Source organism: Erythrolamprus reginae, chromosome Z (genome assembly GCF_031021105.1).
Source record: "Erythrolamprus reginae isolate rEryReg1 chromosome Z, rEryReg1.hap1, whole genome shotgun sequence".
NCBI lineage: Eukaryota > Metazoa > Chordata > Lepidosauria > Squamata > Dipsadidae > Erythrolamprus > Erythrolamprus reginae.
Genome location: NC_091963.1, coordinates 123,777,092 through 123,792,052, shown reverse-complemented (window position 1 = coordinate 123,792,052; position 14,961 = coordinate 123,777,092). Strand labels below are relative to the sequence as shown.

At 33.0% G+C, this 14,961-nt stretch overlaps 1 pseudogene; it reads right to left on the bottom strand.

Moving 5' to 3' along the window:
* Nucleotides 1–2,020: 2,020 nt before the first annotated feature.
* Nucleotides 2,021–13,503, bottom strand: LOC139154057 (vomeronasal type-2 receptor 26-like; annotated as a pseudogene).
* Between the last annotated feature and the right edge of the window lie 1,458 nt (nt 13,504–14,961).

The window sequence follows — 14,961 nt, the reverse complement described above, 5'->3', positions numbered from 1 at the left end:
AATGATTATGATTATGTCTGGATGACCTTTTTTTCTCTTTTCTTCTTTGCTCTCCTTTCTCTCTTTTTTATTATTCTAATTTATTAAATTATAAATTGCTTATTTCATTTATGGAGATGAACAAAGTGGGAGGAAGGGGGAAAAGAAAAGGGAGGAGAGTTACAATAATAGGAGTAGGATTAATATGGGATAATAATTAGCATTAATTATGTTAGGCATTATAAGGAAAGACAGTTGAAACAACAAAGAGTTAAAATCAATAGATTAGGGAAGATTATCAATGAGTTCAATAGTGGAAGATATTTAGAATTAGGGATAATATATAGATTAGGGAAATATATAGATTAGGGAAGATTATGGCACTGCATTTAGCAATGAAAATAATGAAAATAAGGAAAATTATTACGCTGGGATTGGCAGCAGGATTTACAGATTAGGAAAGATTATCACACTAAGAACGGCAGTGGAAAATATCTAGATTGGTCTTTTTTAATGGAAGATACTTTTCGCATAAAATAATGGAATAATAATTATTTATATTTATTTTGACCTGTTAAAGTAGAAATGACATACTGATATAATGAAAGAAGTTAAATAAATGAATTGAGTAGGAAATGTATTTTAAAATTTCTAACAACAACCCTTCCACCTATCTATAGATTAAGATACGATATGAATAGTGTTTTTCCTTTTCTTTTTCTTTTCCACTCTTCTTTTTTCTTTCCTTTTTCCTTTTATTCTTTTTTAATTTTTTTTCTTTCCTTCCTGGGCTTTTAAAGAGATGTAAATTTGGATATTTTCTATTGTTAAGGGCAGTTACAATAAAATGAGGGGTTTTTTTCTCAGATGAAAGTAGGAATGTGTTTTCTAAGAATGCTAGAAAGGGACTGAAGCATGATGGCATAATTAGGAAAAATAGCAAATAGCCAAGAGAAATTTAGATAGCTATAGCACTTTAAATATAAATGAAGGCGAAGGACATTATCTAAAATCCGGATGATAGCACTTGAAAAGAAGGTAGCACAGCATGAATGATATATACCAGAAATGATTGGATAAATAATTAAAAAAATGATTAATTTGACTAAGAATTTGGCATTTGATATTGTATTGTATTGTATTTTAATTTGAGGCAACAGGATGTGGCAAGTTTGACACCTAAAGCGAAGGGAAAATGACATATGCATCATAATGTAATCAAATCAGTATTGTCATTTATGTAAAGTACTTGTGCCAGGCAACCTGAGAAAATATTTATTGTGGCATTTGTATACCAGTAATCCTTACATTATAGCAACAATTGAGACTTGAATTTCTATTGCTAAACAATGCAGTTTAAATAGGCTAAATGCTTAGTCACATGAACCTTGCATACAGACTAAATTTTCCCTTGCATACTGGGGAGGGAGGGTGAAAATGCCCACCCAGAGACCCTCAAGATAATTTTATGAGCTATGGTTAGATCATGCTGAAGGCGATGTAGTTCTAAGCTTTCGAAGCCCAGGATTTCAAGTATGGTTGCGTAAGGTATTCTGTTGTGCATAGAGGAGTGGAGGGCTCTTCTAGTAAAGTATCTCTGGATACTTTCTAATGTATTTATGTCCAATATATGATGTGGGTTCCAGACAGATGAGTTGTATTCAAAGATTGGTCTGGCAAATGTTTTGCATGCTCTGGTTAGCAGTGTGATATTACCGGAGAAGATTAGTTAACAACTCTTGAAGCCTTTTTGGCAATGTTGTTGCAGTGCACTTTGGCACTTAAGTCATTTGATATGAGATATCAAAATTTGAAAATTTCAAAATTTCCTATGTATCACTCCCCCCAATATTTAAATGCATTCTTAAACTTATGACTGCTGAAAAAAATACAAAATTTGCAAAATGTGTCTATTTTTTCATAGATTAACTATTACTTCTGTTGATTGCAATCGAATACTATTTATTTATTTATTTATTTATTTATTTATTCCAATACATAATAATACACAATGAAGTGTATATACTCAAAGTGAGATATATCAAAGAGAGAGTAAAGGAGAAAATATAGGAATAAAGAATGAATAATCACAAACAGATTTCTATTTACTTCTCCTTATTATTAGCTCCTTACTATTTAGCTCAGGCTTTAGAGCAATTATATAACACTTGGGGAAAAAGATACAGCCCAGCAAGCCAGCACTGGAGGTCAAGATGGAGAAGATCTCCACAACCACCATGTATTTCCCCTTGGTGCTTAGGTAAGTTGGGATAAAGGTGATCCATACACTGCAAAAAACTAACATGCTAAATGTTATGAACTTGGTTTCATTAAAAGTATCAGGCAGCGTTCTGGCAAAGAATGCTACAATAAAACTGATTAGCGCCAAAAACCCCAGATAGCCCAGAACACAGTAAAACATAAAATCTGATCCTTCATTACATTCTACCACAATTTCCTTAGTCAAAGAATGCATGTCAAGATCTAAGAAGGGAGGAGCAGTACACAACCACACAGTACAAAGGAGTAATTGAAAAACAGAGCAGAATGGAACCATAAAATTAGCCAGTCTTTTCCCCACCCAACTCCTTATTCTGCTTCCTGGCTTTGTGGCCATAAATACTAGAATCACAGTAATGGTTTTTGCCAGCACAGAAGAAATAGCTATAGAGAAGACAATGCTAAATGTGGTTTGCCGGAAGAGGCAAATTATAGTGTGAGGTTGGCCAATGAATAGGAAGGAACAGAGGAAGCAGAGCAGGAGGGAGATGAGAAGGATATAAGTGAGGTCTCGGTTATTAGCTTTAACAATTGGAGTATGCTGGTACTTAATGAAAATCCCCAGCACCAAAGCTGTGATTGCAGAAAGTAAAACAGCCATAAAAGCCAAACCAAAGCTCAATGGTTCATCATAAAGGAGAAAATTTAAACTTTTAGGAAGACATCCATCTTGATTATTGTTTGTATACTGATCATCTGGACATTGGAAACAGTTGTCCATGTCTGAAAAAAAAAAAGCAATAACATCTCAGTGTCTTGAATGTGCTTTTATCAAGGTGTGTGTTTTTTTCTTCTTTTCTTTTTTTAAAATTCCGAACAAGGATGAAGAAAGGTATGGTGAAGATCCAATTTTCCAAATATCTAGTGGGAATCTTGTCCATTTATTTAATTAATAACAATAATTAAAATAATTAAAATTTGTAGGATTGGACAACTTTAAAAATTCTTTATTTCATATAGTTTGTTAATATTCAGTTAATATATTTTCTCTTTTAAATTTATATCTGATTTTATTCAGATATTTTTCTTTTGCATATTTCCTCCCATTCACATTATAAAATTAGTGATCTTTCTTTTCTTTTTTTTAATATTAACAAAGCTTTTATATTTTTTTCAATAATTTTTTTTTAATGAAAAATAGATTTCCAGTTATTGCAAATATGACAAAGAAATGGCCAATCCCAATGCACTGCTTTTTATGTGGCACCATTTTCTGCCTCTGTTTCTACCTCCATGTGATTGTGTGAAGGTTAAAACTATTGTGGGACAAGGAATTCCCATTTCTTGAACCTTTTTAGAAAGTTAAATTCAAAATTTTGGAGTTTCAGCTTAATTATGCAGTTCAAATTACATGAGGAACAATGAAAACATGTGTGTGTGTGTGTGTGTGTTTGTTTGTTTGTCTGTGTGAATGTATGTTTGTGCAGCTTTGAGTCAGTTTTTACGCCTGGAATTTATAGGGGTCCTGTAGGTTTTTGGACACAATTTTGAATGTGGTTTGCCATTGCTTCTTTCCTATGTCTGAAAGAATATGATTGGCTCAAAGTAACCCAGCTGATTTTGTGCCTATAGCAGAACTAGAATTCACACACTCTCATTTCTTGGCTGATGCCATAACAATTATATCAAACTGGTTCTTATCAGTTGACTAGACAAAGTTCATGTTGGAGTCTAATTTTAAGGTACTATCCATGCTTTTAGCATGCTTCTGCTAAAAATATAATGCAAATGGGTTAGAAACTATTTTAAGGATAAGTGGATGAATTATCCTTCTCCTGCAAAATCCTTTTTTAAAAAACATCAAATTTGCAGTAACCAAATGGGATTTCCTTGTAGAACTTTTAATTCTCAAAGTGTAAGATTATTAAGCAAGGTGCATTTTATCTAAAATAATATAAACAGATACATTTCTCTCTGTTTCTTTTCTTCAATACATATTCTATTATTTTTCCTGTACATTTTCATATGCATGAAAAAACTGTACTATACTGCAGCATTTGGAAAAATCCAAGACAACAATGCTATGTTTTGATTTACATTTTAGTTTTAAAAATCCACAGTTGGTTGATTCATAGTAATTATGCTACACTATTTTACCAGAACAATTTATTGGGAAAAAATATTTTTGCTTAATCCAGAAGATAATTTCTAATCATATTAGGTTATGCTGAGCTAAACAACAATCCGAGGATGCTGCTACAAGCTATATTTTCTTTGTAGTGTAATTCCTGGTTTTATTTTTCAAAAATTAAAACAACTTAAAGTATTAAAGGGATGTAGGGAAGATCAATGAACAGATATGTTCTCATAGGCAATCTCATCCCTGATATGAAAGAGGTTTGAAATCACATGAAACCTTTCAAATCGTATTTCATTATGCCTTAGAATTTTATGCAAAGTACACCCTTGCTTAATTAAAAGAATAAATAAAATTTATTCATTGTAACATGACAATGTGTTGTATTACCTACCATTCTGGTTAGAAATCTTCCCTGTGGGACACGTAATACAATCATAGCAACAGAATGGTTTCCCATCTTTTTTTCTTCTAAAAGAGCCTGGATGGCAATGGTCATTACATACTGAAAATGGTGGTGTCTGTTAATAAACAAAAGGGAAAGAAAACTTAGCAAAATATTTTCAAAGGATTTTTCTCATTCAAAATGGCTTTTCAAATTAAAAAGGGTTTTTTCTCATTGAAAAGTGTTTTCTTATCAAAGAGACAAAAATCCTTATGTGAAACATATTCAATTATTCAGGACATGATTCTAGGACCTTGATAGCTTGAAAAAGTTGTTTATTTGCTAATGTTCTATTCTGATTCTTAAAATAGTTTGTAAAGTCCATAAACAAAATACAGATCCATACATTATTTTTACAGATTTCTGTAAGAGATTTTCCATATATATTGTAAATTATTCCATATGTTTCTTCTTCCTTGTATTATTTCTACAGTATGATGGGCTCTATTATCTATCTATCTATCTATCTATCTATCTATCTATCTATCTATCTATCTATCTATCTATCTATCTATCTACAGTATCTATCTAGATTTATATAAATGTATATGATACATCATTTTATATTTTCCATGAAGCAAACATTAAATTATCATAGATATGTAGATCTACTATCTATAATGTCTTCTGCTGACTATAATGTGGAATGTGAAAATGTGGGAAGTCCACATTTCCAAATGTTCTTTACCTTCCCATCTCAATATATAATAAAATATTACCTTATTGAAGTTGTTATGCCAGAGGATCTTCTCATCACTAATATATAATTGTTTAGTAGATAAGACATGTGGGTTCAACTTTCCTACTTTTACTCTGGAGAATGATTTGTTTGAAAAAGTAATCCAGTTGATAATATCAAATCCACCTTCCAATTCACCTTGCTCATCGAAAGATACTAGGTCTCCAGCACTGTTGTTAAATGAAATTCTTCTCAAGAAGTAGTGAAGCTACAACCCAAGTTAACAGAAGGAGTTTTAAATGAAAAGATGAAATGTCTTTATTATTGCTATTTCATATAAATATTGAATTAATATCCTTTAAAATCCTCAGGGCGGATTAAAAGCAAATAGCAAATAAATATAGATATAGATATATAGACAAGCATAATAGACACAGAAGTGAAGAGGCTGAAAGAAACAGCAATATAACAATAATGTAATAATTTTGGAGGAAAAGCAATGTAAAGTCCAGAAAGTGATGTTCATGGTTCTGTCCATCAATAGAGAAAATATGAAGGAACTAACTAATATTGAAAATTTCATGTTCCTGGTTTAATAAATATAATGGGCTGATATTAAGCATTACATCTCAAAAAATTGATATGAAAAAATTGCTAAAACTTGTTAAGAAGGAAAGAAATAGTCTCTTAGTTTTCAGAAAGATATAATGCTAAAGAATCTGGGTAGTATATTAGTTAATGTGTTGAACTGACACCAAGGGGGCCCACGTCCTGGTCTGATCTTATCCATGGAACCTCATTCAGTGACTTTCAACCAGTGATGGGCTCCTAAGGGTAAGGACAGGTAAAAAAAGTCTGGTCAGGTACGCAGAGCCGGTAGAAAAAATTTCTTTTTTTTTCTTTTTTCCCCTTCTGGCTCTGGTTGTTGTTGTTGTTGTTGTTGTTGTTGTTATTATTATTATTATTATTAATTGGATTTTTATGCCACCCCTCTCCGTGGACTCGGGGTGGCTCACAACAAACATAGAATACATAATAAAACAATTTAATCCAATTAATAACAGTTAAAAGACTTAAAAACATCCTAAAAACTTAAAAACATTCAATTATCATTCACTCAATTATCATTCACTCAATCAATATATCATTTTTTCCCATTGCAGTAAATGAGGTTGAATGTGTGTAACTTGTGCATGCGTATGTGTGTACATATACATATAGTTTATATAGTAGATAATGTATATTTTGTGTGCCTATGTGTAATATGTACGTACACATAGGGCATATGTATATAGAATTAAATAGTATATTTGGGATGTTCAGTAATAGTAAATAGATAGGGAAATTGTATCTCTTTGATGCGAAGAGAGGCCAAGCACCCAAACTCTTGATGTGAGTAATGTTAAGTTGGCCACCATTAAGCCAGTCACATGATCTTTAAGGCACCCCCAGTCACATGATCATCAAGCAGCTCCCACCAGGTCACATGGCCATCAAGCCACACCCACAAAATAAGCCATGCCCACAGTGTGGCAGTAAATTTTTTTGCAGCCCTTCACTGATTTCAACGTCTACTTTGCTGCTGAGGGGCAAAAATGAGAGGAGGGATTTACAGTCTTTGAACTACTATATTAAAAGCAGGATATAAACCTAAGAAATACATATTAACAAAGCTTCTAGCCATACTTGGTGCCAGTTGTCCCAATCTTAAGTGTAAAATATTACTGTCAACCTAATCAGAAGCATAATAGAGCTGGACATGACCTTGGAGTGCTTCTAGTCCAACTCCGTGATCAAGCAGGAGACTCTATATCATTTCAGATAGTTGTTGTCCAGTCTTTTCTTAAAAACCTCCAGTAATGAAGCATCTACAATATTTGAAAGCAAACTGTTCCACTAGTTAATTGTCTTCACTGTTAGGAAGTTTATCCTTAATTCAAGGTTGCTTCTCTCCTTCATTAGTTTCCACCCACTATTTCTTGTCTTGCCTCCTGGTGCGTTTGAAAATAAATTGCTCCCCTCTTCTTTGTGGCAGCCCCTCAAATACTAAAATATTGCTATCATGTCATTTTAGTCCTTCATTTCTCTAGCCTGGCCATACCTAATTCCTGCAACCATTCTTCATATGCTTTTGTTTCCAGGCCCTTAATTATCTTAGTTGCTCTTCTCAGTACTTTTTCCAAAGTCTCAACATCTTTTTTGTAATATGGTGACCAAAACTGGATGCAATATTCCAGGTATGATCTTACTAAGGATTTATAAAGTGGTACTAATACTTCATGGGATTTTGATTCTATGCCTCTTTATACAATCAAGGATTGCATTAACTGTTTTTGTTGCTGCCAGACACTACTAGCTCATAATTTCTTATAAGGAAATTATCTGAGAAGATATAGACAAAATTATTTGTGATTGTGATAAATAGTAATATAAACTTTACATAGTACTACTTTTCAATTGCTTATTTATAGCATTTTTTTCCCAATGTGAAGTAATACCTGCCAAGGTTGTGGGTTCCCAGGTGCTCTCATTATTCTGTGTTGAGAATCCAATAACAGCATGGCATCCAAAGCATGTGCCATAACACAGACAGCATTATATACACTGTAGCTTTGTGCAGTCATCTTCATTTCAAAAAAGGGTCCAGGAAGGTTCTGCAATTTTTCTCTCCCAGTGCAAAATTCTGTATGATGTTCACCATTGTAATAATTTGAAAATAAACAATTGAAAGCCTGTTCCCAAAAATCATTAATAAAATTGTCTTTCTTTAGTAAGTTAGGCTTTATGGTTGTAAGAAAATATTGGAATCCCAATACTTCTCTGGAATGAACTGCAAAAGACAAAGTCCCTTGGAACACCGTTGTATCCCAATCCTTATGAAACTGTAAAGCTGGGAAGTCCCATTGGGCTTTCATAACCCATATTCTGTCTAGCTTGTCTGTTAGGTCATTATTTTGAGTGAGCAAAAATTTCAAACTCAGTGCAGAATGAGTTTCTGCATATACCAGAACCGCCTTGACTTCATTGATCCTAAAAAAATTGAGTGTTTTTTCAGTTTTCATATATGAGTCATGGATTTCCAAGAAATTTGTTATGGAGGGCATTCTGTCAGTGAAAGCAGAACAAATACCATTTTGGGAAAGCATTGGCACTAAGGTCCGAACAAAACTTTCTCCTTTGTCATCCTCCAGCGTGATGATCCCAACCCATATCCATTGGAAATGCTTAAGTAGTTCAACAATACCCTTATATTGATGCTTTTCATTGGGAACTATCCGGTAAATGAAAGGGAACTGTATTTTAGTATTCAATAATGGATCAAACAAGTAATATGAGACCTAAGCAAAAACAAATTTCTTGGCATAAGTAAAATAAAAACATGTGCTTACTGACATGTCATAATTAATTTTCTTCTCAATTAGTGCCCTCCATAATGGAGGATTTCCCATTTTTAAAATATAACATATTCATGATTATAGAAAAATAGCAATTAAATAGCAGATGTATCATGTTTGTCAGGCATGTATACAATTACAACTGCCAATATGGTGAATTGTCAATATAATTGGATAAAATTAGATTGAGGAAAATTTAAGTAATGAAATATTAGAACTTCATGTTGCAAAGCAATAATAAGAACTACTATTTCAAAAATGTTTTATTTCTTAAAACCTAAAATTTCTTGATTTTTTTTTCTAAATTCATCCTTTAATCCAGACTATATTTTGGAATAGGAATAGGAACACAATAGAAACAAAATTTGGCACTTCTTGGAATTAAAGACAGAAGCAATTTTTCACCATTGAAATATAATTTCAACTTCTAAATCAGTTTCACTTTTTCCTAAGCCTGTTTCCCAAATCAGCAGTTAGCAGTAAACCATGAAGATGATAACAATATTATTGTTATGTGTGTTGAGCCTGGTCTTTAGGCATTATGTGAATTTTGTTGTATGGGTATACTATGTATATACATACAATGATAATAATAAAGTATTATTATTATAATGACTACTGGTAACTTCAGAATTATCCTCATGCAAGTGGTATAGCTTAGACTAGATTTCAGAGCTTATATCTAAGGTTCTGATATGAAGAGTTCCTACATAATTATCCAGATAATTATGTGATTAGGACATCTGTATATAACTCCAATGTTAATACATGGACTAATAAGAAATATTGAAATCTAAGAATAATGTTATACAGTACAATTTCCCCCCTTTTTAAAGTGTATATGTTTGTATGTATATAAAATTAAAAAGTTTGTCTGTCTATCTATCTATCTATCTATCTATCTATCTATCTATCTATCTATCTATCTATCTATCTATCTATTGGATTTATATGCTGCCCCTCTCCGAGGACTTGGGGTGGCTATGTCATTTCTACAGCAAAGTGATGCTGATTTTAAAATAACAATCATGGGTGTTTAAATGAGGGATATGTAAGACATTAAAATTACTAGGCTGCATCATTGTATGAAGCCTTCCTATCTTATTTTCTCTCTTGGTCCTTAATATGAACATCTTACCAAAATTATGAAAGTCACCTTACATAGATGAATTCTCCTACCTGGGGAATTTTATAAATACTTGAGATTGTAGCCATATGAAGGGAAGTTTCTGAATGAAGTGCCCCAGTGATAGCTATCAAATTCTTCCCTAAATTACACTTGTAATTTGGAACTGTTGTTTTCGGGCTATAGAGGAGATTCATGGTTGTCTGAAAGGTTAATCTATCATTGAAGTAGCTGTCATAGATGTGGAATCCCATTGTTACATTAGCCAAGAGCCTTGGATTCTCATTCACTTCCTTCACAGCATACAAGAAGGCCAAGACCTGCTGATAGTTCTTTATCACTACACTGCAATGAAAGCATTGGTATAATCCAAGAATATTCTAGACATTTGTAATATTACATACTTCTAATAGAGGCATCTGTTTCTCAGAATGGCACTCAGAATATTCCAACAACTACATACTTGATTAAAAAGAAAGTATATAAATTTGGAAATAATCAAGAAATGACTCAGAAAGTATTTTTTCTCCCATTATGAAAGATTCAAACCAGTTGTTTGATTAGATTAATGAAATAAAGAGGTATTTCTTATTGCTTACTTTGCTGTTAAGATGTTTTGTCTATATTAAGTGGACAAGATCTGTCTCTAGGTGAAGATAATATTATGTGCCAAAGGAAATCATATTTCCAGTTGTTCCTTATATTAAAAAAACTTATGTCTGAAAGGAGAAATGAATTATGAAGTAGCAAAATATAATATGGTGTATAAATTAGAAAATCAGCAGTCAGCTGGGCACAGACTTACTACTAAAGAATGATAAGACCTTTTCCTGCTTAACTGAATGCATGAATTCCAATGTTAGGAACTAGTCAACAAAATATGGTTAAAATGTTATTGCGGGGTTGCTATTTTCTCAAGAGATTTTGTCCTGAAAACTGAAACTATAGTATCATTAATTATAGAGTCCTGTGATAAAATTGTCCTTTTATATTTCATCCAATTATTCTTATAGTAGATATGATTTAGGCCTAATTGATTTTAGTGAATTTAATTTAACTTTGATTTGGATTGTGGTTATGTGTTCATTTTCAGTACCGTGATTTGATTGCCTTTTTTTTTTGAGATTACCAAATTTATCAAATTTACAAGAGTAAAAATAAGAAAGGTATGTACAGGTGAAATTCAAAAAATTGGAATATCATGCAAATTTCAATAATGTAACTTAAAAGGTGAAACTTAATATGAGAGATATTCATAACATGCAAGGCAAGATAGTTCAAGCCATGATTTGTCATAATTGTGATGATTATGGGGTACAGTTCATGAAAAAAAAACCATCTCAGAAAATTAAAATATTACATACGATCAATAAAAAAGGATTGTACATAGAACAATATCGGAGCTCTGAAAAGTATAAGCATGCATATGTGCTCAGTACTTCATTTGGGCCCCTTTTGCAGCAATTATTGCCTCAATGTGGTATGGTGTGGACACAATTAGCCTGTGGCACTGCTGAGGTGTATGGAAGACCACAATGCTTTAACAGCGGCCTTAAGCTCTTCTGCATTGTTCCATGTCATGTCTCTCATCTTTCTCTTAGCAATGCCCCATATATTCTCTATGGGGTTCAGGTCAGGCGAGTTTGCTGGCCAATCAAAGACAGTAATCCCATGGTTATTAGCAGGTTTTGGCAGTGTGGGCAGATGCCAAGTCCTGCTGGAAAATTTAAGTCACCATCCCCATAAAGCTCGTATGTGGATGGAAGCATGGAGTGCTCCAAAATCTCACAGTAGATGGTTGCGTTGACTCTGGACTTGATAAAACACAGTGGAGGAATACCAGCAGATGACATGGCTCCCCAAATCAACACGACTGTGGAAACTTTTGCATCCCATTTGGAAATCAAGGACTCAGAGTATGGAGGAAGAATGGAGAGGCACACACAGCAAGAAGCTTGAGGTCCAGTGTAACATTTCCACAGTTTGTGTGATTTGGGGATCAATTTGATCACAATTATGACAAATCATGGCTTGAACTATCTTGCCTTGCATGTTATGAATATCTCTCATATATTAAGTTTCACCTTTTAAGTTACATTGCTGAAATAAATGAACATTTGCATGATATTCTAATTTTTCAAGTTTTACCTGTAGATATGGCCCAAGATTTATTTATGAAATATTTATTTTTTATTTTTCTTCCTGTCATATTCTTCTAGTCCTATGAAAACCCAATGACAAATATTACATTAAGAAAAGCATTTCAGAGCCAGAATATGGGTCTTCCTGGCTGACATTTGATACTTAGGGGAACCCACTCTGCTGACATGCACAGCTTTGTAATATTTATTTATTTATTATTTATTAATTGGACTTATATGCTGCCCCTCTCTGAGGACTTGGGGCGGCTTACAACATATTATGAACAATATACAATATCTTAGATCCAATTAATTAATTTAAAAGTCTAAAAACCCAAAACCCCAAAAGAAACAGTCATTCCATTCACTCAACATTCTCTCAACACATTCTTTGGCCAGGGGGCAAGAATATAACGGCCCTAAGCCTGGTGGCATAAATGAGTCTTAAGGCTCTTTCGGAAGGCACGGAGGGTGGGGGAGGTACGAATCTCCACAGGGGAGCTGATTCCAGAGGGCCAGGCCCCCCACAGAGAAGGCTCTCCTGCTAGGTCCCACCAGGTGACATTGTCTAGTTGGTGAAATCTGGAGAAGGCCGACTGTGGGACCTAACCTGTCTCTGGGAATCATGTGATAGAATATCCTTTATATTTAGCTTTTAAGAGATATTGATCAATATAATCATCTCATACTTCTTTGAAACAAGAAGTAACACAGTAAAAGGGATGGAAACTGAAGGACTATGAAAAAGAGCATGAAACATCTTTATTTATTTTGAGAAATCCAAGCTCTTAGAGATACAATAATCATTAAGGTGAAACCACAGTAAATAACAATCAATTTGCATCCAAATAAAGAAGCAAAACTGAAGGAAGTGCCTCATATAATACAGAAAGGTGGTTGGTATTTAATGAAGCTGTAAGTCTTGACAGATACTGAAAACAACGTGATCTGGCAGACAAATTAATAGAGTATAGTTCTCACAAAAGAAAGGCAAAATACAGAATTGAGAATTGTATTTTGAAAACCTGTAACTATATATTTAACACGATCTTACTGAAATTCCCTATTTTGCTTAAGTAAGGAGAAATTCTTTATCTTCTTAGGAATTATGATAATGTTTTCCTAGATCTCTCATTAAATAAATTCCTTACATAGGATCTTCAATGAACATTGATCTGGGGTGTTCCTGGAAAGACAGAGTCTTGAAAAAGGAGATGAACTGAGAAGAGATCCCTCCAATCACAAAGTTACCTGGCTGGTAATATTCATGTGGAATTTGGAGGGCATCAATCCTGTTGCAAAAAATGGGGTACATCTTACATTCAGTTTGGGGCAAAAACACCAGCCATAACATCAGCAGCCATAATAACAAAAAAATCATTGCAAATATAAAAATGAATTTGTTTCTTTGAAAATAAAATTAAATATCCCACTCTAACTCATTAATATCTAATGTTAGCTTTCCTATACCAATCCATCTTCAATAATTTTTCATTCCTTCCCTCTATCCATGGAACAAATACAAAAATGAAATGAAATGTTGGTGTCTTTCCTTACCTAGCGTCTGTCAAGCCCATTTTTAACATTTATCTATTCTGTTTCTGGTTACAAAACTGTTCACTGAATAGTCATGCGAATATAAGTAAGAAACAACATTACCATCACTTGAAATAATGATATAGTTCTCAATTAGCTCCCCAAAGTGATTACAAGTAACAAATTATCTGAAGAAAACATGTTTGTGATTTCATCTAATATCTGTTTTTCATTGAGAGGGGAAGGGTATTTGCTTCTATAACAAGAAAAGGTACAGCTTGAAAAAGTGGATTTGGCAGAAGGTAAAGAACATGCTTGTGATAAAATAACAATGAATACATTTTTTTTTCCAATCAGAAACTTAGGAAACTCTCAGAGGAATTCCAAAATAGATTCCATGAAATAGTCATCCACATATCGATGTTACTTGAATAATGAGTATACTGCAAACAGAAGTTTTATTACTTTTATTAAGAGCTCTGTTATTACTATGAACATTGCATGGAAATCCATTTCAGTGTAGTTTTAACCAATGAGTATTTTTCCCTTTAAGGTGAAATTATTTATTTTTATTTATTTTTTATATTTACCAATTTTTTATGCTGCCCATTCCCCCTGCAAGATGAAAGTATATGAAAAGAAAAGAATGGAGTTCTATCAAGTCAAAGATAATTAGCTTGTGACCTTTAAAAGGCATCAATAAGATTTTCCCTACATTCCTTTGTTACCACTATTTAATCTCATTAATATGATCCAGATAATTTAATCAGGGTTGACAGGACAGAAGGGGGCGGTCACTGCCACAGCGCACACCGCTGTGAAGTACCCCGTGCTCTACTGGGGAATTCCAACATCCATAATGTTTTATTATGATTGTTACCTTAAAAACTATGATTATATTGAGAACTGTAATAATAAAAGAGAAGAATATATTTTAAAAATGATTGGGTTAATAATTCTATGGATATTAATAAGGATTAAATAATACATTTATGATGGAGAAAAGGAGTCGGGAGAAAGAGTGGACATCAAGATGAGAATAAAAGGAAAAAGGATAAGAAAAAGAAAAGGGAAAGGGGAAAAAAAGAAGTTAAAGAAGTGGGAATGGAGAAAATATAAATATAAAAAAGAAAGAGTTGAGAAATTAGAAGGAATTGAATGAGGGGAGATAGAATATTATAGATTTGTTTCTTTTGCTTTGTTTCTCTTATTATTACAGGCATCAAACTAGACTTCATAGTGATAAGAAGATAAATTGTCTGGAGTTTGATATATATTGTCAATTTAATTATTAGGTTACAGT